General features: G+C 32.1%; 1 protein-coding gene and 1 long non-coding RNA gene across 5 annotated transcripts in view; both read left to right on the forward strand.

The window, feature by feature from the left end:
* LOC146535903 (uncharacterized) overlaps positions 1-24,370 on the forward strand; it is an 89,136-nt gene that overhangs the window by 30,306 nt on the left and 34,460 nt on the right. The window lies entirely within an intron of this gene.
* Positions 1-24,370, forward strand: part of LOC146535904 (uncharacterized) — a 37,706-nt gene that overhangs the window by 6,111 nt on the left and 7,225 nt on the right. The window contains exon 2 of the long non-coding RNA XR_014878378.1: positions 3,686-3,773. This is a non-coding gene — a long non-coding RNA (uncharacterized LOC146535904). The remainder of the gene's footprint in view (positions 1-3,685; positions 3,774-24,370) is intronic.

Here is a 24,370-nt window from a genome sequence, read left to right on the forward strand (position 1 = left end):
ACCGTTTTTTTTCAAACAAACTGAAACGTAAGAACGTTATATAAAAATAGTAAATTAAAAATCCTTAAGTATATAAGTTAAGACATAATTAATATTAATATTTTTTATTTTAATCTCATAATTACGCGTATTTAGGTGTATATGTTAACGTGAGAACGAAAAATTTATGTCAAACTCATAAATAATTTAATACTTTAAAGCATATAAGAAGTTGTGATAAAAATGTCGTTTTGCTCTACACTATAAAAAGTCTTATGGTATTTAAGAACTTAATGGACAAAACCTATATTTGGATGGAGTGCAGATAACGTTTATAATTGACATTTAAATTTAAGACACTGCCTCAAAAAAAATCAAAATATTGATAATTTTCCGTTCTGTCCTCTTACCAGATCGGGGCAAATGTCTCCGACTATGAATTGAACCCATTACCATAGTTTTTACAGCCAGACGTTGTGCAAAAGAAAACTCATTATACTTTTAATATATTAATAAATAGGTAAATAGATTCATCCCATAGGCATACTATAGAATTCTATTATTATATTAATTAATTAAAGCTAATACAATACAAAAGAATTTGTAATCAATTGTCAACGATATTATTTAAAACTTTTTATACGGAAGCCTCACTTATGCCCATAAATAAACGACATGGATCCCACAGATTATTATATTTTAAAAGGCTAAAACACACGTATCAGTAATAAAAACACAGATAGATTATTAAATATTGATTTAAATTACAGGAAAAAATCCTGGTATCGGTATAAGTAATATGAATTCCGGTAATTTATAAAATGACCGTAGTCGCAGTGAACGCTTAATGGTTGTAGGTAACTAGGCTTTGGTGAATTGCTCACGTAACGTTTCCGTAGAGAACGTATTTTAACACCGATACGTACAAGGTCAGCTGTCAAAATTGTAAGCGACAATCAAATTGCGTATTTTTTGTTTGGTAAATATTAATATATTTTTATTATTATGTAGATTTATTTATTCTGTAATACATATGTTAATTGAGATGTGAGATGATTAAGACAGAGTTTTAGATTTCAGCTTTATTGTTTAGTTTCACGCTGAATTTGGACAAGTTTTTGGACACCTCGTTTTTTATTTTCTATTAACTTAATAGGACACTTTTTATTAAAAGGAAAATATATTTTCAAAAAATCCTTTGACTATAATATAAAAATAAGTTTAAGCGAGCAAAGCTGTTTAAGTGTAGTAAAATATATAAAAGTTAAGTAACATTTCATAGGAAATTGGGCGGATATCATAACGTTCTTACGACGTTTGTATGTTTGTTTGTCTATACACTGAAGCATCGCTAGCATCTGTGTAATGCGGATGACTATCGTTAAAGATGCAAGGTCGCTAAAAGACCGGCTCCGTAAGCGGAATGTGTACATTCCACTGAGTGAACTAGAATATTGATTTATGTTCAAGTGTTTCTTCTACGAGTTGCTGTCTTTGTTTTTAATTTATGACATATAAACTTATGAGTTTGAATTTAATAAAAAAATGTTAATAATATTGTGTCATAGTGATAAAGAGAAAAAGAAAGGGAATGAAAGAGAAAGAAAGTTTTATATTTTTTTAGTAAATATTGTTTCAACTTTACGGATTATTCTGAATATATAAGAATAGACACTGAGAGCTTAATGTAGGATATTTTGTTCTTGGCGTGCCGCCCGACTTCGAGACATTGCGTGTTAAGTACCGGACCTCAACATCTTTGTTCTGCCAAAAAACTTATAAATGAACGCAACTTCTACCAGCAGCCAGCCGGATGGTGTTCAAAGAAGCATAGAGATTAATATTTTTTTATTACGTTGCTAGCTCTTAGATAATAACCAAAATAATTATACCTCTACGAGTATATCTCTAGTAAGTGTTTCAAAATGTAAATTATGATTAATGCACGATCACGAGCGTGTGCTAAATGTTTAATTGATAAGGTTACGGTCAATAGAGGCCGTGTCACGGGTGTCATATGTAATGTCAATTGTATTTGTTTGTCCAAGGTGTTATGTCAATTTGACATAATCTATATATATAAAAGGACTTGTCCTCACTGACTGAGGTAAGACGCACGCACAGCCGTAACCGCTGTGTGTAGAAACGTGAAATTTGGACAGATGTTTACTTTCATAATCTGGACATCCACTAAGAAGGGATTTTGAAAAATTTTCATCCTAAAGGGGTGAAATAGGGGTTCAAAGTTTGTATGGAAAAAAAATTAAATCAGCACCGATTTTTATAAAACTTGAAATTTACATTTTTAAAAGTATTTAATTGAATACGTATTTCATCGTTTTCTAGAATTCTCCCCCTAAGGGTGCAACTAAGGGGTTAAAAGTTTGTATAGATTTTTTTTTAAATCGTCACCAACTTTTATAAAAATTTGAAATTCAGACTCTTAAACGTATTTAATTAAACACATGTTTCATGGTTTTCTAGAATTCACCCCCTAAGGGTGCAAATAAGGGGTTGAAAGTTTGTATGGAAAAATCTTTAAATCACCACCGATTTTTATAAAATTTGAAATTTAGACTATTAAAAATATTTAATTGAACATGTGTTTCATGGTTTTCTAGAATTCACCCCCTAAGGGTGCAAATAAAAGGTTGAAAGTTTGTATGGAAAAATCTTTAAATCGTCACCGATTTTTATAAAATTTGAAATTTAGACTCTTAAAAATATTTAATTGAACATGTGTTTCATGGTTTTCTAGAATTTACCCCCTAAGGGTGCAAATAAAGGGTTGAAAGTTTGTATGGAACAATCTTTAAATCATTACCAATTTTTATAAAATTTGAAATTTAGACTCTTAAAAATATTTCATCGAATACATGTTTCATGGGTTATTAGAATTCACCCCTAAATACGCAAGCGAAGCTGCGCGCGTCTGCTAGTTAAGTATATATGCTAACAAACCTAACCTAACCTAAGTATGTTTGTTTATACTAAATTAAATCAGCTTTCTTCAGAACCTCGTGTTAAGACATTCTGTTCCCCATTTTCCATAAACATTTCCTTTCGTCGAGTAGGGATCGAACGCCACTACTGGCCTTAGTAAACTAATTAAATGATAAATTAAAAAATATATTTTTTTATATGGAATTGTTAGTCCGTCCGTTACTGATTAGATACTATGATACCACCAAACACAGCCACTGTTGATATCAAGCTTATTTCGATAACATACCATCAGCTTCACGATGTATCCCGCATACACAGCAAGGTAGCCAGAGGGAACCTAGTGTTAAGACACTCCGTTCCTCACTTTCTGCCGAATTCTGGAGGCATTACGTGTTGAGTGGCAGAACTGAACGCCCCGACAGCATACCAAAGGCGTTGAACTAGATTTGTATCAGACTATATAATTGCTATATACAAGGTTATTTAGGTCATATAGACATTATTCCATACAAATTATTATTATTATATTTTTAATATATGAAACGATTTTTTAAAAATTTAGTATGTTTGTGTGTGTCCAACGGTGTGTGACTATAGAGTTGTGTGTACAGACCCTTAATAATAACCAGCAGTGCTAACGTTACGTAGTGAGGCTGTCTGATGCAAGTCCATGCTTGCGGAATAAATGAATACGGCCTACTTTGTCAAATGTCATATTGTACTTATATGTCAGGATGTTAATGGCACTTTTTTGTTTCAGGTACGATCGCTAAAAGGGTATTTATCTGTACTGATAAATTGACTGCTGTCTGGAATAAGTAATTTGATTCGATAAAAAACTTTTAAGAGTGAGTAACATTAAGGTTTTATTGTCGTTTTTAGATTTGGTTTTTATTTGAGTTATAGTTGACGCAATTTCATGAAGGATGCATTTTATGTAGTGGGTAAGAGTTCAATTCTCCCAAGGGGATATTTAAAATATAGAGTTTCTGCATGTACGAGTATATAATGTTGCATTTTACAGTTCTATATTTTTTAATTCTTTAGCTTAACGTTTTATCCCACATGTAACAGGTTATGCAGATATAACGTAGTGTTAACACACTTTATTTGATGTTAAGCTATTAGAGAGAAAAACCATAGAGTTTACAGGAAATCGTTGTTTTGCTGGGCCGCGACAACCTTTAAAATAAAAAAAAACATATATAAAGTTTGATTAAAATAATATTTTATTTAAAATTGTTTAAAAAGTATTGATTCGTTTAAAGTAACGAAAAAAAAAACAATTTACATAATTTGTATAAACTTTATTATTAGCCAGGCTTAAGTAAATGTAACCTTAAAATTTACTAATAACTTCAACCTTTATGAAAATCTCATTATACTTTATACTATTTATTACTTATAAAGTTCATTGATACATTTCTGGTGTCTACACGGAAATACATACTTAGATATGTTTGTTCGTACAAGTGTATATTGTATAGCCTATGACCTTCACTTGTTAAGGTCAAAAACAAGTTTTGAGACCTTTCACCGAAGTAACTTTGTTTTGCAATTGATTTGTTTATTATATTATTTTCATATAATTTGATATTAAATTCGATGGTTTTCTAAGTTATTCGATATTTTCTATTATATTATAAATATTATATATCACTAAATATCGATTATGTTGTTTGTTTGCTTGAATTTTCTCATTAACTCAAATTGTACCCTCGTAGCATTGAAGCGTAGCACTTTTGTAGAGCCATGCCTTCTATTTAATAATAAAGAGTGTCTTTACTTAATTTAACATTAATTGAATAGAATGAAATAAAAAATGTATTAATAAATAAATTTATAATATTTCTGGTATATAAAACATATTTGATTGGCTACAGTTATCCGTGATAGGTTAAGCGTTTAGAGCGTAAAATATTGTCTATATTATTTAGTACTTGGTTTTTCATAATATAACCTTTATAGTTCCATTTCGAAATGGACTGAGTTATTTTCCCTTGTGTTTCTCTTGCCAGATTTCAATATGGCTGTTACATGTCAAACTAAGACTAGTACTAATTTTTATGGTAGTCACATCGATCGTATTGAAAATAATGGATTAGACTTTCACACTGTATATCAGCGTAGCCCTAATGTTTTAATTTTAACAACAATAGGACTTAAAATATTGAAACAAAATTTTTAATACAAATGAATCGTTAAGTAACAATTATTAATGGTGCATGTCTGTACTGTAATATTATTTTATTATAGTTTTTTTAGAACAAATTAATTAAAGTTTTTACTGCAATATTAATAATATAAATTATTATAAATTTATTAGCTTCGACACATGAAAAATTAACAAAAAAGTGGATCACTTTTTTGCAATACACTAAGACGTTAATGCGTGGTATCTGAACCAGTTTAGTACAGTGTTTCCGGGTGGCAACCCTTACAAGGCGTGTTCGAAGGCCAGCCATTCACTTGCCCACTTGCAGTTTATTATTATAGTTCTAGATTGAGAAAACTGATCCATATTTACTTGAATGTTATAATAGAACTTTAATATGAAGTTTTTTTTTGTATTAGGGGTAAGTTTTTGTGATTGAAAGAAGTTTTTTTTGTGGTTTACAATATTCAATATGTAAAACAATAAAAAAATACAGCACTTTATCTTAGTCGATAGTGATAGATATATAATGTAAATCGGCTTAAATTAAAATGATATTAAAACAATATTAAAAAATCTTTCCTGATATATACGAATATGTAGCGATAATTTTATACGTTAAATTAAATATATTATCTTTGTTTTAGACAGAATTAGAATATAAATTGTTCCTGTTTAACTAATCAACATACAAAGGCCAGAACAAAAATGGAAGTAAATTACATTATTATGCCTTTTTTATCTACACGCACCTCCCACAATTCGTGGGCAGCTGAGAACACAACCTCTTTAGATGGATTTAAGCCATAAGTTTAGTACAATATATAGAAAACCAATCCAAAGGTGTTCTGTTTAGCAGAATAAAACGGCACGCGGTAATCCTCTGATTCTAACTATACATATAGTATTTTATGTAACAATCATTACTTTTAGTCACAATCCGTCTAACTAAGTTCACTATAATAAGCTGCTTATTATATTACACAAAACAAAAAAAAATGACCAAATTGAGAAATGAGGCACTACTAAAACACACATATTAAACTCTAACCGCTCTTGAAAATAAAACCCTTAAGAAATTTCTAGTAGGTTGTCAACTTTTATTACTCACAAAGAATACCTACAATGCTCACTATAATGACAGTAATGTGAAAAAAACATATCAGGTTGAGATCAACCGGTTGTAATAAAATAACAATTCGAACAGCTCCCCAAGTGCAATGAGGAAATGACAAGAACTGGACTGCATGACCCTAAGTAAGAATTAATTGGACTGGAAAAAGTCAGGGCGAAAATTATTAAGCTGTTGTTTTCATGCAAATGGTGTCTTTTTATATTTTATGCAATTTTTTATTCAAAATGCTTGCATATTAAATATAAATGTAAAAAGTGTATGGAATTTTATTATACCTTCAAGCATTTTCCGCATTTCGTTAGGTAGGTAGTTCAAAAAAAATCTTGGGATATCTTGGGTCTATGTAGAATATTTAGCATTCGTTTCGATTCTTCTTATATTTATTATACTGAATGTTATTAATTAAAACTATATATATATTTTATCTTTTCTTAGCACTCATACACGCGGTATCCCGCATACAAGAGGGAACGTAAAAATAACTAATTTCCCTGTTTGGGAATTGAACCCACAACGTCGCGCTTACAGTCAGGCAAAGGCTGCGATTGCTTTAAATGTTATTTTCTGTTTGTTTTATAATTGCGGGCAGAAGTGATTTTAAATTATTAGTGATTAATTTTAATTATAAATTAATTATATATTTAATATGAAGATATGTCCTATTTTTGCAACACGTACTTGAATCATGGAGGCATAGCAAAATCAGTTAAACCGAAAATACCGACAAAATTTTGCAACTGCACTTAAGAACATCCTTTCTAATCATCTTCTAATTGTTTTAAAGTGTAGTTAACCTTATTACAAGATGTTAAAGTTTATTTTACATTGATGGTAACAACGAATGAAATACTGAGAATCGAGTGTAATATTAAAGGTATGGTAGGAAATCCCTTTTTAGATCGGTTAATTCATATATTTAATATTTATATATATATACGAATAACTAATGAATGTGCTGCAATTATTAAGTGCAATTGAAATATTGTCTTTATTTATTTTAAACTTGGCAAATAAAAACAAAATGAGGTTTAAAATAAGCATCTAAAAATTAGTATAATAATTTAAAACGGAACTACTAATTATTCTATTTATATATCAAACGGAAATACTTAAAATTATATCTTACGTAAATATCTTTAAATATATTGAGTGGGACAAGGCCATATTATAATGGTTGTAACTATTCATTCTAAGTTAATTTTCTATCGGGTCAAGGTTCCTTTGTGTTCAGTAAAGTTTTCTTCTTTCTAAACACGTAGAATAGCGTAAAGCTTGTGAAATTTAAATTTCTTGTTTCCAAAAATGTTTGTGGGATTACTCGTTATTAGACTAAAATGCTAACTATAATTTTAAATTTTTCTTGTATATTAATATCTTTTTCCTCCTGGCGTTAATCCTGGTGTTGCCATATATAATATAACTAATATTAACGTACGTTGCAGTTCATTTCATACAAAATGAGTGCATTCGCCCGCACACTTATGTTTGTCAACTTTTTTAATTTGCATTTCCCGTTGATCTACAATCCTGAAATTATATGATACGGGACCCTCGGTGGGAAAGTCCAACTCGCACTTGACTGCTAGATCCCACATAATACGAAAAATAGTTTGTAAATAGACGCAATTTCTATAGCTTTTCGTAATCTATGATTGACCCTTCAATATATGTCAGTGTCGTCTCCAACGTTATGTCATCTAGAAGGTCGAACTTTCGTTCGTAGCATTGAACTTGACTATTGTGCAAGCTTAGCTTAAGTTATTCAGATGTTTGGCAATAATAAATAATGGGAACATTAAGAGTTCGTAGTTCAATATAAGAATAATTTTGACTGGTTTTGAATACCATTAATTGGAGTGGCGCAACTATATCACATCTGTTTTGTATTGCTTAAGCCTTTATGTTGATTTATTGATTTTATTATGTAATGATTAGATTTAATCTCTAGTATCGAAGCAAAGCGCGGCGTTGAGTTACGCCACTCAACACGCAATATCTCCCGAATTCGTTGGGAACAAAATTGTTTTAATGGAATGGAATATTTTGCCATTAGGTGCCCAGGATCTCGTCGCCTACGCTGCTATGTGCGGGATAAAGCGTGAAGATAAGGTCATTTGTACTTTTCTCGACGAACTTTTGTATTTATGGGAGATAGTTAAACATAAATTTCTTTAATTAATTCTTATTGTAAATCAAACTATATCAATAAATAAATCAACGCTACACAAAATCGTGATATTGCGACATGTAGGTAAATTCTACAATGACATTTTGATTCAATAATAATAATGCTGATTCAAATCAAACGCTGATGGTGATTTGAGTGACATATAAATTTTAAGCTATTATGATTAAATAAACTAAGTTTCTCAATATGGTCCATCCAGCTCGTATATATTAAAGGCACGTTCGTTAGTTGCGTAGGCGCATATCCTTGTCATATATGGGTAGGTAAATGGATAATAGAGCAACAAATATATAATGTAGATATAATACAAAATAAGGATTAAAAAAAAATAGCTTCACGCTGTATCTCGCATATAGCAGGATAGAGGGATTGTAGAGGGAGAGATAATAAAAATAATTCCCATGAATGGGAATCGAATCCACAACCATCACGTTTACAGTCACACCGTGCCACAAGGGTCTCTATTTTAAAGTTAGTTCGGCAATAACTCTCTCTATGAAGCGAAACTCTATTAACATTATAAGCATTTTCTTAAAACTATAGATATTTGAATTTCTTGTAACGACTATCATTAGACGATGTTATTATAGATTAGCAACAGAAATCACTCGTCGTACTAAATCTGTTTAGGGTAAGTAACATTTAATACGACGTAGGCATCATTTATTTAAAAAAAGTCCATTATGAAGTGTCTTTTTTTTGTTATATTTTTCCACCCAGCATTATATAAAAAGCATTTTTAGTAAATATTAAGCCCGCTTTTTGTAATAAATAAATAACCCAGTGTTGAGACACTCCGTTCTGCATTTTCCGCCGAATTCTTCATTACGTGTTGAGTAGTAGAATTCAACGTTTTATTTGCCTGAGTGGGAGTCGAACCCACAATCACCCGCATGGTTGTGCCTCTGCTGGCGCGATTACCTTCAAAGTAATAAATTCATATAATAAACATTAAGGTGTTTATTGTATGCAGTAATAATAATGACTATTTTGTGGTTAATTGAGAAATTTAAAATTTTGAACATACAATTATTATAATATATAATGCAATAGTTATGATTAAAATACTTACATAAAGAATTTCCAGATTTCTTAACATTACAAGTACTAGAAACGTATTACTTTTAGTATAATATAACTTTGTATAAGAAACAAGTAGACGTAATATAATTGAACACTTTATTTAATAGTACTGTAAACTTACGTCGGTATTGTAATAGCAATAAGCAGCTTAGATACTGATTTTGATAAAATTGTATTAGAAAATGTCATCAATCATTGCGAAAGTGGTAATGCCGGTATAGAATATCATACTTAAATATAAATCGCTATGCTTTTGATAGGGAATAAGACATTTAAAAATTAACAGACTTTACAATTTTTTTTAATGTAAATAAAACATTTGTTTTCTTTTTAAAAAAATATAACAGACAATAAATATGTTTATATCATATGTATTATACATATAAATATATCTCTAATTAAAATTATTTATTTATAAAATATATTAATTAATTATAAGCAATTAAACACGGACATTAACACACAATGCATATTTAGAGGATGAGGGACTTTATGAGGAAAGATATCATATAAGGGACAAAGGTTGTAAATTGTAAATTTGAATGGAAACCAGAGGGCAGAGTGACTCGACACTAGAATTTCTCTGGTTACTCTGTTATATTTGGAATACAATATGAATATGGAAAAGAATATTTTAAAATATTTAATTTATTTTCATAGTGTATCTAGGCACAACTGTCAAATATTATTAGCAAATTTGATCCGGTCTAGATTTGAAAGTTGCGTAAAGGTCACTTGGCAATGATTTAATAATATCAAACACTCGATATCAAATGGCCAATATAAAATAAATTAGAATACTTTTTGTACCGATAGAAAAAAGGCGTAAAAGCAAAAAGTAAAACTAACAAAGATTATGTCGAGATAGACGACTTAATTCGTTATCTAATATTGAGATGCTGTTGGCGCGTTAAATGAGAAAGAGTTGTTTTTTTTTGTTCCCCACCGTGAAGATTGCCAGCACCTGCTGTTATACAACTCGCTAACGAGCCATTGTCTAAAAAACGAATGGATATAATTTCAGTTCCGCTTCTATCTATTTATTTTGTTTTTAGGGTTCCGTACCTCAGCAAATAAAAACGGAACCTGTATAGGATGACTTTGATGTCCGTCTGTCTGTCAAGGCCATTTATTTCGAGATCGTTTGAAGTTATCGATCTGAAAGCTTCTAAGTCAACGCAATCAAAAGATACGAGCACATTTATATAGATTTGCTGCACTTTGTATGAAATTTGCGAGTAATCGAAACCTATAAGGTACTTCCCGTGGAAGTGTAAAAGTGTAAAAGTGTCTATACTTATATTTTCAAAGAAAAAAATATTACAACATACATTTGTAATTCATTTCATTTAAAATGAATGCAAATGCCCGCAAACCTAAGTTTGTCAACTTTTATAAATTGTACTTCTCGTTGAGCTACTATCTTAAAATTTGGACGGAAACCACGGTGGACAAATCCGACTCGCACTTAACTTGTTTATAAGTGTTAGCTGGCAGTGAATTTCTTGCCATTGTTTGGTATTTTGAAAAGGACATGGGTCTTTCAATCACTGCTGCCCGTCCAAGGTCTGATACGGCCGGAGCTTCCTTTAGTACTTAATGCGGACAGCACAATGTGTTCGCGATTGTTGACGGCCGACAGTCGCTGCTATCTCAATGACATCACTATGCTACTTACCAATCTGCCTTGACTGGTTAGTTGTGGGATTTAGTGATGTATGTAGGTGGGTACAGGATGTTTTTACCAATGTTATTGTAAAAAAAATAAGTAACTTATATTGTTTTAAGGGACACTAAAATTAAAATTCGTATATTGTTTTTTAATATCATGCAGTTATTTACCCTTTCACCAAGTGGGAGTCGAACCCATAACCGTCACGTGTACAGTCGACACGCTTGGGACCCTGCGCCGCCACGTTATTTAAGTTTAATATTAAGAATAATTCCAAAGTAAGCCTCAATTTCAATTTCTAATTATGAGGAAACTGTAGCCGCTGACGATGTTGAATAATTCATTACATACAAAGAAAAAATACTTATTTTGTGCACCGTTTGGAATTACCGTTAAAACTTGGTCAAATATTTTATAAGGTTTATTATTGCAATACATCTCACTCAGGTCCCGTTGCTACTTTTTTTTGGAACAAGTAAATAAAAAGACTTGGACGTACCAATAAATTTAACGTATCCTGTTATAGATATCATTCAAATTAAATTGCAAATACTATAGTTGGCACTTAGAAGATGCAGCTTTTTCATCGCAAGAGAGCCTAGTGTTAGAACACTGTGTTATCCTGTTTTTACCCAGTTTTCGAGATATTGCGTGATGACAGACGGAAATTAGTACTGAAAATAATAATTTGTAAAAATAATTTACGTTATTTATATTTCCTCTAATTTACAATTACTAATTTACCTAAGGTAATTGAGAAGCGCTCTATTTAACAGATATTATCACAATTTGAAGAACATCGTAATAATTGCATCCACTTGGCATAAAATCATTAAATGAGGCAAATCGTGATTTAAATCGAGTCTAGACGAAATAAATCAGCCATTAGTGAAGGTTAATTTCCCTTAAATTAAATAAACCAACCACGAAATGGTTTGAAAGTACTTTAAATTGGGACATGATGTCGTCCAACTTAGGTATTTGTGTGTTTAAAATGAAAAAATACATTAAATAGTTTAAATGTTTATCACATAATAATCGAATACAATACAAAAAATGTAATAAATGATTACATCAGTAAACTTAATAACTATTGGTCCAATCTTTACTTTCACTTGAATCGGTGCATCGTCGGCAACGACGCATTCAAAGGACTGATTTTTACCAAATGGACCATAAGATAGAGTCAAAGGCCTACGTAGGCCTATTTCATATATTACGTGATGTAATTGTATTACAAAAATTGTGAGTCATTGTCGTGATGTTCGTAATTTGCCTAATATGTATATTTCTGGTAGTATCGTCTCTATATGGATATTCCACATATTTTTATAGAAACTAGTGGTAGGTAGAAGTCTAAATTTGATTTGATTTGTATCCGTTTATGATGTCCAGGTTTGCAAGTTGACTGTACAGACGATGATTGTGGGTTCGAGTCTAGGTTTCGTTTACCTAATTTGTGACTAAAATTAACGGAACGTAAGTAAGGGCGAGAGAACTACGTTTGCCTACGTACTATGCTCAACTGCTTAAAATGAGGAACAATAAGAAAACATATAGTCTAAGGACAATAATAAAATTCCATCAGTTTAAGCGAATAATACACATTTTAAACATAAAAACGATTCATATATCCAATTATTTATTAATTTTCTTATAAATTTAAATACGGCAACGTTTCGTGCGTTACCGTAACTAAATGTATATAAATCATTTATAAAATACGAACATTCTGATATTTGCTTATTAAATTATATAATAAAACAATTTGTATTAATGTATAATACAATTAATTATAATTATGCACATACATATTGATCTATCTTTTTTGATAATATATGAATATAAGATTTCTATCGCCTGATTAACTCAATAGCCATATAACAAGGTATTTTTATTTTAAATCGATAACTATTATAATTCTATAATGTTCTTTACAATGTTTGTTTGACCGAGCGGCCTTGTGCCAGCCGTAAATGGCAAACTAGGCGCGATACCAATAGTTGCATATTGACAACATGGAGGTCAATCGTCAATCACAGAATGAGCTATTATTAAGAATAAGAAAGGATTTTTGTATACCATTTATGCAATAACAGTTATTGAAATTATTTGAAACATATATAAATTTAATTTAGAGGAATTTAATATCTACTCGATCTCGATCTTATTTAGTAAAAGTACTTATTTTGTAAAAAGGATTTTTTGATTATATAATAGTAGAGTTGCTCTAAATGAGCTTTAATTAGTTGTGAGTTCAATCCTATGGGTTTTGTTTGTTTTAGGTTTATTGATTAAAAAACATCAGCTATTTCCAATATTTTAAGATATTTTAGAGCATTATATAAAAACTGTTTAAATATAAGTTGATTAAGAGAGAAATTTGTTCCAAATTTTTACTAATAAAATAAAAAAGAAGACTATAAATTGTACAATAAACACACACACATATATATATATATATTCATATCAATTCCAAATTGTCAAAAATAAGCGGCACCATAATAAATATGGAGATGCAACGATTGCATCACGCAAAGAAACGACCGCAAAACATTTATCAAAGTGCAATGGCCCCGAATATTTAACGTGATTGCCTCGATGGTGAATTAGGGACGCGGCTTGTATTGACATCGTATTAAATCGATCATATTTATATGTATAGAAAATAATGATTTTAAGAATATTATTGATTAGTGCCAACATGACGAGTGCATTGGTGGTAACAGGTTCGACGCCGTGGCGTAGGGGTGCAAAGTGTGACTGTAAACGCGATAGGTTGTAGGTTCGGTTAATATTTGAGGAAATTAAATATTTAATATTTCCATTTTCTTCACTTTGGTGTCGAGGCAAAGTGCAGCGTTAAGTTCCGCCACCCAACACGCAATGCCTTTAGAATCTGACGGATAATGGGGAAGGGGGTGTTTTAACAGCAGGTTCCCGCTGCCTACCTTTATGTGTGCGGAATACATCGTGACGCTAAAAAAAATATAAGTAAAAAAACTGATTAGAACCATAGTATACGTATATTCATTAGTGGTAATGAATTCGCAACGGTTATATAAATTTTTATAAAAATATAGTCAAAATTCTTAGTTCTCAAATGTTATTCTTGTTCCTTGCTCAATTTTATAATGTATGTTTTATGTCAAGAAGTCCACCAATTAAGTATAGTTTACAAAATATAATATTATACTTAATTATATTGTGATTATAGGATAATTATTATAATTTTGTTGGTTAACTCCGCTACAGTCGATACTTAGATTTATATTAAATGCGGCGTTAGATTACGCAATATAAGAGGTGATGATTTGATTTGATGAGGAGGTACATTAATTTAATTTCACTGCGAAATCCGCTATCCTATAAGTTTATAGCCTATAATTTTACTTATTACTTACTTATTTTATTTATTCAGCTTTAAGCCAATGCTTGCAAAAGATTGAAAACTACATACAGAATTTTATTATGCATATATGTACTTACTACATATTAGGCATTTCGTTAAATATTCACAGTTTAATGATGTGCAACACCTTTAACTGTATAATAATAATTTAAACAATCTTGTTTGTCTATAAAATGATTATTAGAAATAAATTATTCTTACAAGTTCAATATTACGTATATATAAATATATAATATAAATACTTTAACGTGTCTGTCTTTGTGTTAATGGCAAATGGTCAATGTTATTGCTTAGATCGTTAATTTGACAGTTTATAACTTTTTGTTTCAATATTATGTAATTCCACATCATTATTGTTACGTTAGTGTACGTAACAAATATTTAACTTAACTAAAGTTATTATTAATAATAACTGGATAATCATTAGGTTTTTCATATTGTTGCTATGCAGATTTTGTGAGAGTACTTTATTGCGATTTTTTTAACCAAATTACTGAAAATATTAGCTTAATCAATATCAAATCCAAAATATTACTATAAAAATAACAATTCCGCTTTATATTAACAAGTTAACGTTTTATAACATTACAAAATACTAAATAAATCTTTATAGTTAACTTAATTGTTAACCGAACGGTTCAGGTAATCTAATATGAAATTCTTTAATCGAATAGCCATAGATAGATTGGGTGACTGTCCCATCGCCACTCAGCTGTCAGTCAAAATGCGCAGGTTATTGCCCTCTTGGCGGTCATCGTTGCATCAATTCAAGATCATTCAACTACATACTTATGGAAAAACAGGAAAAAAATGTTTTTTGAGTTTATAATCTAAGGCTAAGAGAATATGTTTAAATTATTGAAATTTTACGTTTAAATAAATTTTAACCTATTTTACTTATAAGTAAAATAGTAATATAAGTAAAATTCATAATACATATTTTATTTTGCAGATTTTATTTATTACTTCGTATATATACATAATATAGAAATGTGATAAAAATTATTCATATATCTGTTTGTTTTTCTATGCCTATAATAGAATTATCTCCAAATACAGTAGGAGATTTTGTAATCCTATCGTATTTTGGCGAAAATAAAAAAAACACCTAAACCTAACTAGATTTTTTTAAAGGTGCAATTTTGCAATCTTTTAAGGCAGTTTTCCACTTCTCAACTTAGTCCTACATAAAGTCAATTTACACAAGTCCACCGGGACAGTCAGATATTAATCTTAAAAAGATTGAGTGACTTTAAAAAACCTAGCCATATCTTGTTAACTAGGTACAAAAAAATAATTATGTGCGTATTTACACTTGATAATGGTCAAATGGCCCGACTGAACTTAGAATGTTAATTTTTAAAGAAATTCTAGGTTATTCGTTATAGAAATACTTGAATATATGAAATATCTAATTCAGCTAAAAACAGAATTAATTGGATTAAAATACACAAATTCATTTTTATGCCTAGTGATGATACAAGTATATCGTTATGTATTATAGAAAACAATGCTATTAACATACCTAAGTATATTATTTTAATTATCAATGATATTCAAAAGAAACCCATAAATGTATCTAATTTAAATTATTAATTTGATAATTTCGATATAGGTACCATTATTTAATTCATCTCATAAATACTTCATTTGATAAGCGCCTCTAGCGAATATTTGCAAATTCCTACATTTATTTGAAACAGTATGTGTAATATCCGTCAGTTGCCTTAGGGCCCACTGGCGGTGCTCGTGGCTGCTCATTATGTATTCTGGTTGCGACACTGGATATGTCCAGTGCAATCGTGTGGAAAGGTTTGGTAACCGTAATACTAGATTATTTTCCATTTGTGAAATGAATGATTTTTATGTTGTATTGAGATCAAATTGATTTATTTGAAATTGTAGATATTAGTCCGGCACTCAACACCTCTGCTGCTTCGAGAACTCGGCGGAATTGGGGAACGGAAGTGTCTTAATGGGAAGGAAGTGTCTTAACATTAGGTTTCCAAGTACCTTCTGCCTACTCTTCTATGTTCGGGATCGCCAATTTAAATTTATTTATTTAAGATTTTTTTATATATCTTCTATTCTATCTTTTAATAGTTATTGATTTAAATAATATTTGGCCTTTCAAAGCGCTCCAGCTAAATGAAAGGAACAGTGTCAGTATCATTAGATTATATCTTTAAATCTCGTATAAAGCGGAAGAACTTCAAAATATATAACAAGACCACCAATTTGAACAAACGAAAACAAAAGCTAGTAACGTAATAGCAACTTGGTATGTGAAAGGGACAGTGGTTTTTGTAGGTTTTCCTCCAGCCGTGTTCAAGTGCAGGTGAAAATAGGGTTAGTTCACTTAGTTTAAACTAGATGGCGCTGTTCCAAGGTCACTCATGTCCACCACCCAATATTATATTGCGTGCATAATACCCGCGCGAGTAATTGTAATTACGAAATTGTTACGGAATAAGCCACTTGGAGGTTTTAATAGATGCATTATTTATATTCATACATTATTTTCGTAATTTAATGCATATTAATGCGTCGTAATTATGAATGTTTAAAATATGCTGTGGTTTTGTTTTCTGTTGTAATATTAAAATATATTAGCTATGGTTAAAATAGTTTTGGTTATTTAGTTCAATGTTGTTATATAATTATATCTAATATACTAAGCAGTAATAGTTAAATATTAATAATAGCATAATTGGTTTTGAACGAGGTGTTGAGTTCCTCCACTCATCACGCAATGCCTCTAGGATTCGGAAGATAGTGGGGGATGGAAGTGTCTTAATTAGAACGCAGTCTTAACACACTTAAATAAAAAAATAATTAAAAGCTTTATGTGTTTGTGTGTAATCGTTACATACATGTTTAATTAGTTCTTTGGCATTATTTAGTTATTAAGAAAATGTGTGGGCTACAGAGTAAAATAGTAAGTCGTGACGATTATAAGCCATTAGTTGCTCAATAAAACAACAGTCCTTGTTGTTTGTCATAATGTTTGGTAATTTTTCTTTCTGTCGTAAGGTTTATGGTATTAAATCGTTTGAAATTGTCAATTGCGTGGTAAATGCCAATTATAATGCTAATCGATATTTCGTCAATGACTTGTATTGTTAATACGATACCTGCGTATATATACAATTATTAAATCGATCGGTAAAAATGCTAATATTTGAACTGTCAGTTAATTTAGGAAATTTCGTTAGATTGAAACTAGTTTGCAAAAATTCGTTGCCAAAAAGGTAAACGAATTGGTTTTTTTTTTAATTTTTTTACTGATAGTTAAGATAAATCCAGTGCCTGGATTTTTGGGGCCCAAGCATGTAATAGTAACGTCACGGGGGTTCTCACTCAGAGGAATTGATTATTATTTGTTTTTTTTTTATTTATTCGCTCTGTTCCCTGGGCAAACGCATAATGTCCTGAACATTCGGCGGAAATTGAATAATGGAGTATCTTAGCACTGGGCTCCCTCTGATCTCTGATGTGATAAATTTCTATATTAAACGTATCGAATGAATTAGTACTCTATTTTCTTAAAAAAATATATCAATTAAAAGCATACGCTTGCTATATTTTTATATTCATCAAGCAATGCCTTGAGAAACTTTTTCAATTAAGACAATAGTAATTTGAAGTTATGAGATAGAAGTGATTTAAAACAAACCACGCCTCACCATATATTGTAAATGTCCAGACAGGCGCGGCGGTGCGGTGTCGGTGTCGTAATATGTATCAAGGTAAATGTAATGCGTGCGACCTAGCCATACATAAATTGAGTTTATTACGTGATTTAAATATATTTTGATATATGTGTCGGCTGGTGACAATTTATTTCAATATTAAGAATAAATTCATAATTAGTTAATTAATTACAAAAGATGTTTTAAGGAGTAAAATTAGAATTAACATTTAACATTTAAAATGCTGTAATTATTGAATTGATGGTTCTGTATTTGTCAGCTTCCGGTGGCGCCACTTTGGGCGCGTCACCGTTGTCAATGTCATTGTTAACTTATAAAAGGCCGTGCGGGTGTTGTACGCCCAGTCGAGGCTCTGCCACGGCTCGGTGCACTACTCGTGCTTCACCGCTGGTTAACCTCGACTATTTTAATTATGAATGTTGTTAAGACCTATTCGTAATTATACTGGACTGGAGCAGTGAAAGGCGAGTGTTGATATATCGGAAAGGGATCCCTTAAGCCTACTCCTGGGGTCACAAGTCCCAGGCACTGCTCCAAGCCATCATTTAAAGAATAAGATAATGTTGTTATTATTTTCCTTGTAATTTACTATGTTTCCAGTTATTATTTGGTTTATTTATTTGTTTTAGATTTACTTATTTATTTAATTTAGTATTTCGAGTAGAACCAAAGGCCAGGACATGGTCGGGGGTTCTACTCGTTTATTTTTAATGTTTATTACGCCTTTTTATTTCCGACATCAGAAGCGGGATAGATCCAGCAGGTCCATCCTTTCACATCTTCTCAACAAACAAACGTGCCAAGGCATTCGGAGACACTCTTGCTAATAGAAGAGATGAGAAACGCTGTCTAATCAACATCAGGCTAGTAGGTAAGTTAGTCATGAGTTACTTGCAAGTTTATTTCCTAAATTCAACTACAACAATACTATGACTAAGATTGAGTAATATTTATATCGCTACATTCAATCCAGAGGAGGACGTACTTTTAAGGAACTGGCGTGATCACGCTGAACAAGTAAAAAAAAAAACATGTGTAGTGAATGGTTTACAGATGCGGTCAAGGCAGAGTTTGAATGTGTGAACAATGAACTGGCCTTTATCTAGTGAGTGTGCGTCTAGTGGGTGTGCAACTATTCCCGAATTAACCGGTCACATCTACTTTTAGGCCTCGAGAAGTTGGATCACGTAAACCGCCCATACCTCACTGGCGTCCCATATGAGCGATGAATCGTCAGGGGTCTATAGTCTGCTTTGGGTATGAAGGGGCTGGACAAACTCAATTCAGTTGTAATAGACTGACAAATAAAGTGAGTGACCACGGACCATTTTTGAACTCTGATTCTGCTTTTGAAGCTAGTTCAGATAGATCAGAAGAAGCCTGGGCCTAAATGCAATTACTGTGGCAAAGTTGGGCGTGTGGAGTTTGAGTGTTTCAAAAGAATTGGTGATGATTCTAACATAGTCAACTTGGTGAATGAAAGTAATGAACTATTTTTTTTTTTTTATGGAAAAAGGACAAGGCAACTCTTTTAATGCTGAAAGGAATGAGTAGCAGGAGCGTTTCAGTCTTGTCTTTTCAACAAATTGAGACTGTGTGTGGTATTAATAGTGTGTTTGTCGAGATAGAGTTTCGCATTATTGAAGACATTGTAACTCCTTGTGTCGTTTTTAATTGGTGCGGATATAGTTAAGGGAGAAGGGCTGAGTGTACTTTTACCAAGCAGGGTATCACTGTGGTGAGAAAATTTTGAGAAGCCATTTCGGGATATTGACGCTGACTTGATCGACTAAACGAAAATTAATGAATTTACGATTTGATGGCCGATGGTGTGGCCCGAGAGAGTGCTTCTTGATTCGCGAGCCCGGTAATTCTTGTGAAAGAGGAAACGGTGAGGATAGAATGTGCACCGATTGTTGCGAGCTTAATAAAAATACAGTTCCTATCAAATTTCCATTACCTATGGTTTCGGATCGGCTCTGTGAATTGTCAGACGCCGCATACTTATTATATGCCTCGACATGGCGCAGGGATTTTGTCTAATACCTATTGGTGGGACTTTCATTCCTAGAACTGGTCCAGCTGATTTCTTTGAATATGCATCAATGTCTTCTGGATTGACTAACGCCCCGACGGAGTTTTGACGGTGATTATGACTGCTCTTCGACCGTTATGGGTAACATTTTCGTCTATATGGATAACGTTTTCATGGAATATGGAGCTTTTTCGGAAGGTTTCAGAGTTTGCAATTCTGAACGGGCTTTTGGTAGCTTTATCCATACCTATATTATAAATTCGAAAGTAACTCTGTCTGTCTGTCTGTCTTTTACGCAATCGGGGCCAAACCGCTATTTTAATTGTGATAAAATACTCATATAGAGATACTTGAGGGTCCCGGGATGAACATAGGATACTTTTTTTTTTTCTCATATTTGTAATATTTTCGATATATACCAATATATTAAAATAATTAATTAGACAAGCAATTTATTTCGCCATGTTAATAACAATCGTCGCTACGCGTTGCTAAGCAACGGCTTGCAAAGTTTGTTGTTTTAAGAAAACGTCACCCAAAGTAAGTTTGCTTAACGCATACATGGCGCGCGCCGATATAGATTTGTATACGTTAACAAAAATTAAATGATTTCTATAATTTGATACTCGTCCTTATGAAAATAAATATAATAGTCACTTTTAGCATTTCATCTTGATGGAAATTATAGTTTACTGTATAACATTCTAATAAATAATTAAGGAGATGTCACTGATTCGAAATGACCTAGCCTACGAGTGGTATAGTATGATCGACGCGAACGGGCAGATGACTTTGATGATTTTGTAAATTTTTATATATTTTCGAATTACTATTATTTTTTATGTAATTATTTGCTGCTTATAATTAATTTAAAATTTATTTGCTGCTTATAATTAATTAAAAATTAAATTACTTAAAATATCGTAATTTTAATCACTTGGGATTTTATTTAATATTGTTCGCAACAATTAATAATTATTTAATATAGAAAAATGTTTAATACGCGCGCACGGCAAACTTTAGGTACTTTTTCTAATATTAATAATTTCCTTTAGTTACTTTTACTTCTTTTGTTTGTTCATTTCGGTTACTCAGATTTTTTTTTCTAATAATAAATCTCCACTTATTATTATTTTTTTTTAACTTATTTTAATTATTTAGACTTATATTTTCGCGGGCGTAGCCGCGTACGGGCCCACTAGTATATTATATATATATAGAGGCTGGATTTTCTATAAATGCCGGAAAGTGTTTATTCTTCAAAGCAAGATTGAATGCCTAGGTGACCTAATGTCTAACGGTACTTTACGCCCGGGTTCAAGAGGGGTTGAGCCGCTTGGGGGGGTTGCCTGTGCCAGCCAATGTCGGGCGGTAGCGTCGGTTCTGTAACCCAGCGGGTCGTTTTGGACGATTTATTTGAAGCTTAATTTATTTGAAGCCTTTTTAAAGCGTATGATGCTGCTTTACAGCCTGACCGGGAAGGAATGCTAGGTTTGAATCGACTCCTGATTGTGTGGTCATGCTGATCGATGCATACGCGAAATATATGACTTTGGCATATGACAACTGATGCGACGGCGAGCGCAATGCTTCGTACGCTAGAACGTGGTTTTGTCGTTTGGGTTACTAAAGACAAATTATAAGTGATCAGGATGCGGCCTATGGAGTTGAGCTTGGGAAGTTATGTAAAAATTATGGCATTCATCAGCATTACATGGCTCTCGGCGTAAGCCATACTAATATACAGATTGAACGTGTCATGGCAGTCCAGTGGTTAGGAATGGACTGGCGATTATCCGGAATTATGTCATAAGGGTTGGAAAAGGGGATTAGGTGCGCTTTCGTTGGCAATTGACTGTTCTAGGCATAGAACTGCAAATGTTGGTCCTGAAGGGGATCTGGCTGATTCACTGAGTCGGACGGACGGGGATGATTGTATTGGAAGGAGGATTGGTACTGGAAGTGCTGAGAATAAATTAGGGTTCGACAGAGGAGAAGCTAACGTGGAAGGATTTCAAAATAGACAAAATAGTTTTGTTCAGAGCGGGACCTAGTACTCAAATTGGATTAGAACTTAGGTGCCCTGATGCATATGAAATCTGAAAAATGTTACGTGAAGTAGAGGGTATGTCTGGAGGAGGAGAACTGACGGAGGTTTCTCATGAACAACTGCGATTGGCGCCCAAACCAGGTGAGAGAGTGATGGTGCAGGATTCCGTGTCGGCATCGGGAGAGGTGACAGATGAAGGACCCACCTGAACCTACTTATCAAACTTCAACATAAAATGTTAATCATTCTATCAATACAAATGACTTTTTGTTTATAAGTTGTTTGACTATATTCATTATTATTGTTATTTTTGTTTTATAAAAAATAAATTAAAAAAAAAAAGGTTGTTGAGTTTTAATAATTTTGTTGAGGACAGGGGCCTCCAAAATTTGTGTGTGTGAACAATTTTGTTGAGGACAGGGGCCTCCAAAATTAGTGTGTGAACAATTTTGTTGAGGACAGGGGCCTCCAAAATTTGTGTGTGTGAACAATTTTGTTGAGGACAGGGGCCTCCAAAATTTATGTGTGAACAATTTTGTTGAGGACAGGGGCCTCCAAAATTTGTGTGTGTGAACAATTTTGTTGAGGACAGGGGCCTCCAAAATTTGTGTGCGAACAATTTTGTTGAGGACAGGGGCCTCCAAAATTTGTGTGTGTTTGTGACGAATTTTGTTGAGGACAGGGGCCTCCAAAATTTGTTTATTATATTTATTTAATATTTTATTTTAACTGCAACGGTGACAGCGTTTAAGTGGTAGTAATTTTGTAGAGGACAGGGGCCTCCAAAGTTTACATGCTACTTGAAGGTTTTCAATATTTATTAATTTATTATGATAAAGGTCAGGGGCGACCTTATTGCAGAATGGCCGTGTCGGCTGGTGACAATTTATTTCAATATTAAGAATAAATTCATAATTAGTTAATTAATTACAAAAGATGTTTTAAGGAGTAAAATTAGAATTAACATTTAAGAGTTAATAAAATGCTGTAATTATTGAATTGATGGTTCTGTATTTGTCAGCTTCCGGTGGCGCCACTTTGGGCGCGTCACCGTTGTCAATGTCATTGTTAACTTATAAAAGGCCGTGCGGGTGTTGTACGCCCAGTCGAGGCTCTGCCACGGCTCGGTGCACTACTCGTGCTTCACCGCTGGTTAACCTCGACTATTTTAATTATGAATGTTGTTAAGACCTATTCGTAATTATACTGGACTGGAGCAGTGAAAGGCGAGTGTTGATATATCGGAAAGGGATCCCTTAAGCCTACTCCTGGGGTCACAAGTCCCAGGCACTGCTCCAAGCCATCATTTAAAGAATAAGATAATGTTGTTATTATTTTCCTTGTAATTTACTATGTTTCCAGTTATTATTTGGTTTATTTATTTGTTTTAGATTTACTTATTTATTTAATTTAGTATTTCGAGTAGAACCAAAGGCCAGGACATGGTCGGGGGTTCTACTCGTTTATTTTTAATGTTTATTACGCCTTTTTATTTCCGACATATGTATTTTTTTATATACTGTTTTTTTCATTAGTGGCGCAATGGGTTAGTGAGCAAGAGTTGGGAGTTCAGTTCCTACTCGAAAAACTAAATTATTTTCATTATCTCTTATGGAAGAAAAATTGCAGGGAGGAGTTTCATTCCCTTCTCTTTTCCTCTTTCTTCTGTTCAACATCCCAAATTCTTGTCAAAAACGTGAGTGAATTGAGTGTGTTGACTCTAGATTCTCTCTTTCTACCATGCAGTATGCGAAAAATAACGCTAAGCAGGAGAAATCTTGGTTTACGTTTCGTTACCGAGCCTGTCTGAAAATAAGATATTACTTTAGGTTGTTATTAAACTGCAAGAATTGAATATCATAAATATCATAAAGAAAGAAAAAAAATATAACAGTTAAAAATAATTTCCAAATCCAACATAACGGTATTAAATCAATGTTTTTATAAATAACTAACGGTAATAAATAAAGTACATATAAAATGAAATTAACAAATTATATTA

Source organism: Heliconius melpomene, chromosome 10 (genome assembly GCF_056956725.1).
Source record: "Heliconius melpomene rosina isolate 202511_hmr_F chromosome 10, ASM5695672v1, whole genome shotgun sequence".
NCBI classification, from domain to species: domain Eukaryota; kingdom Metazoa; phylum Arthropoda; class Insecta; order Lepidoptera; family Nymphalidae; genus Heliconius; species Heliconius melpomene.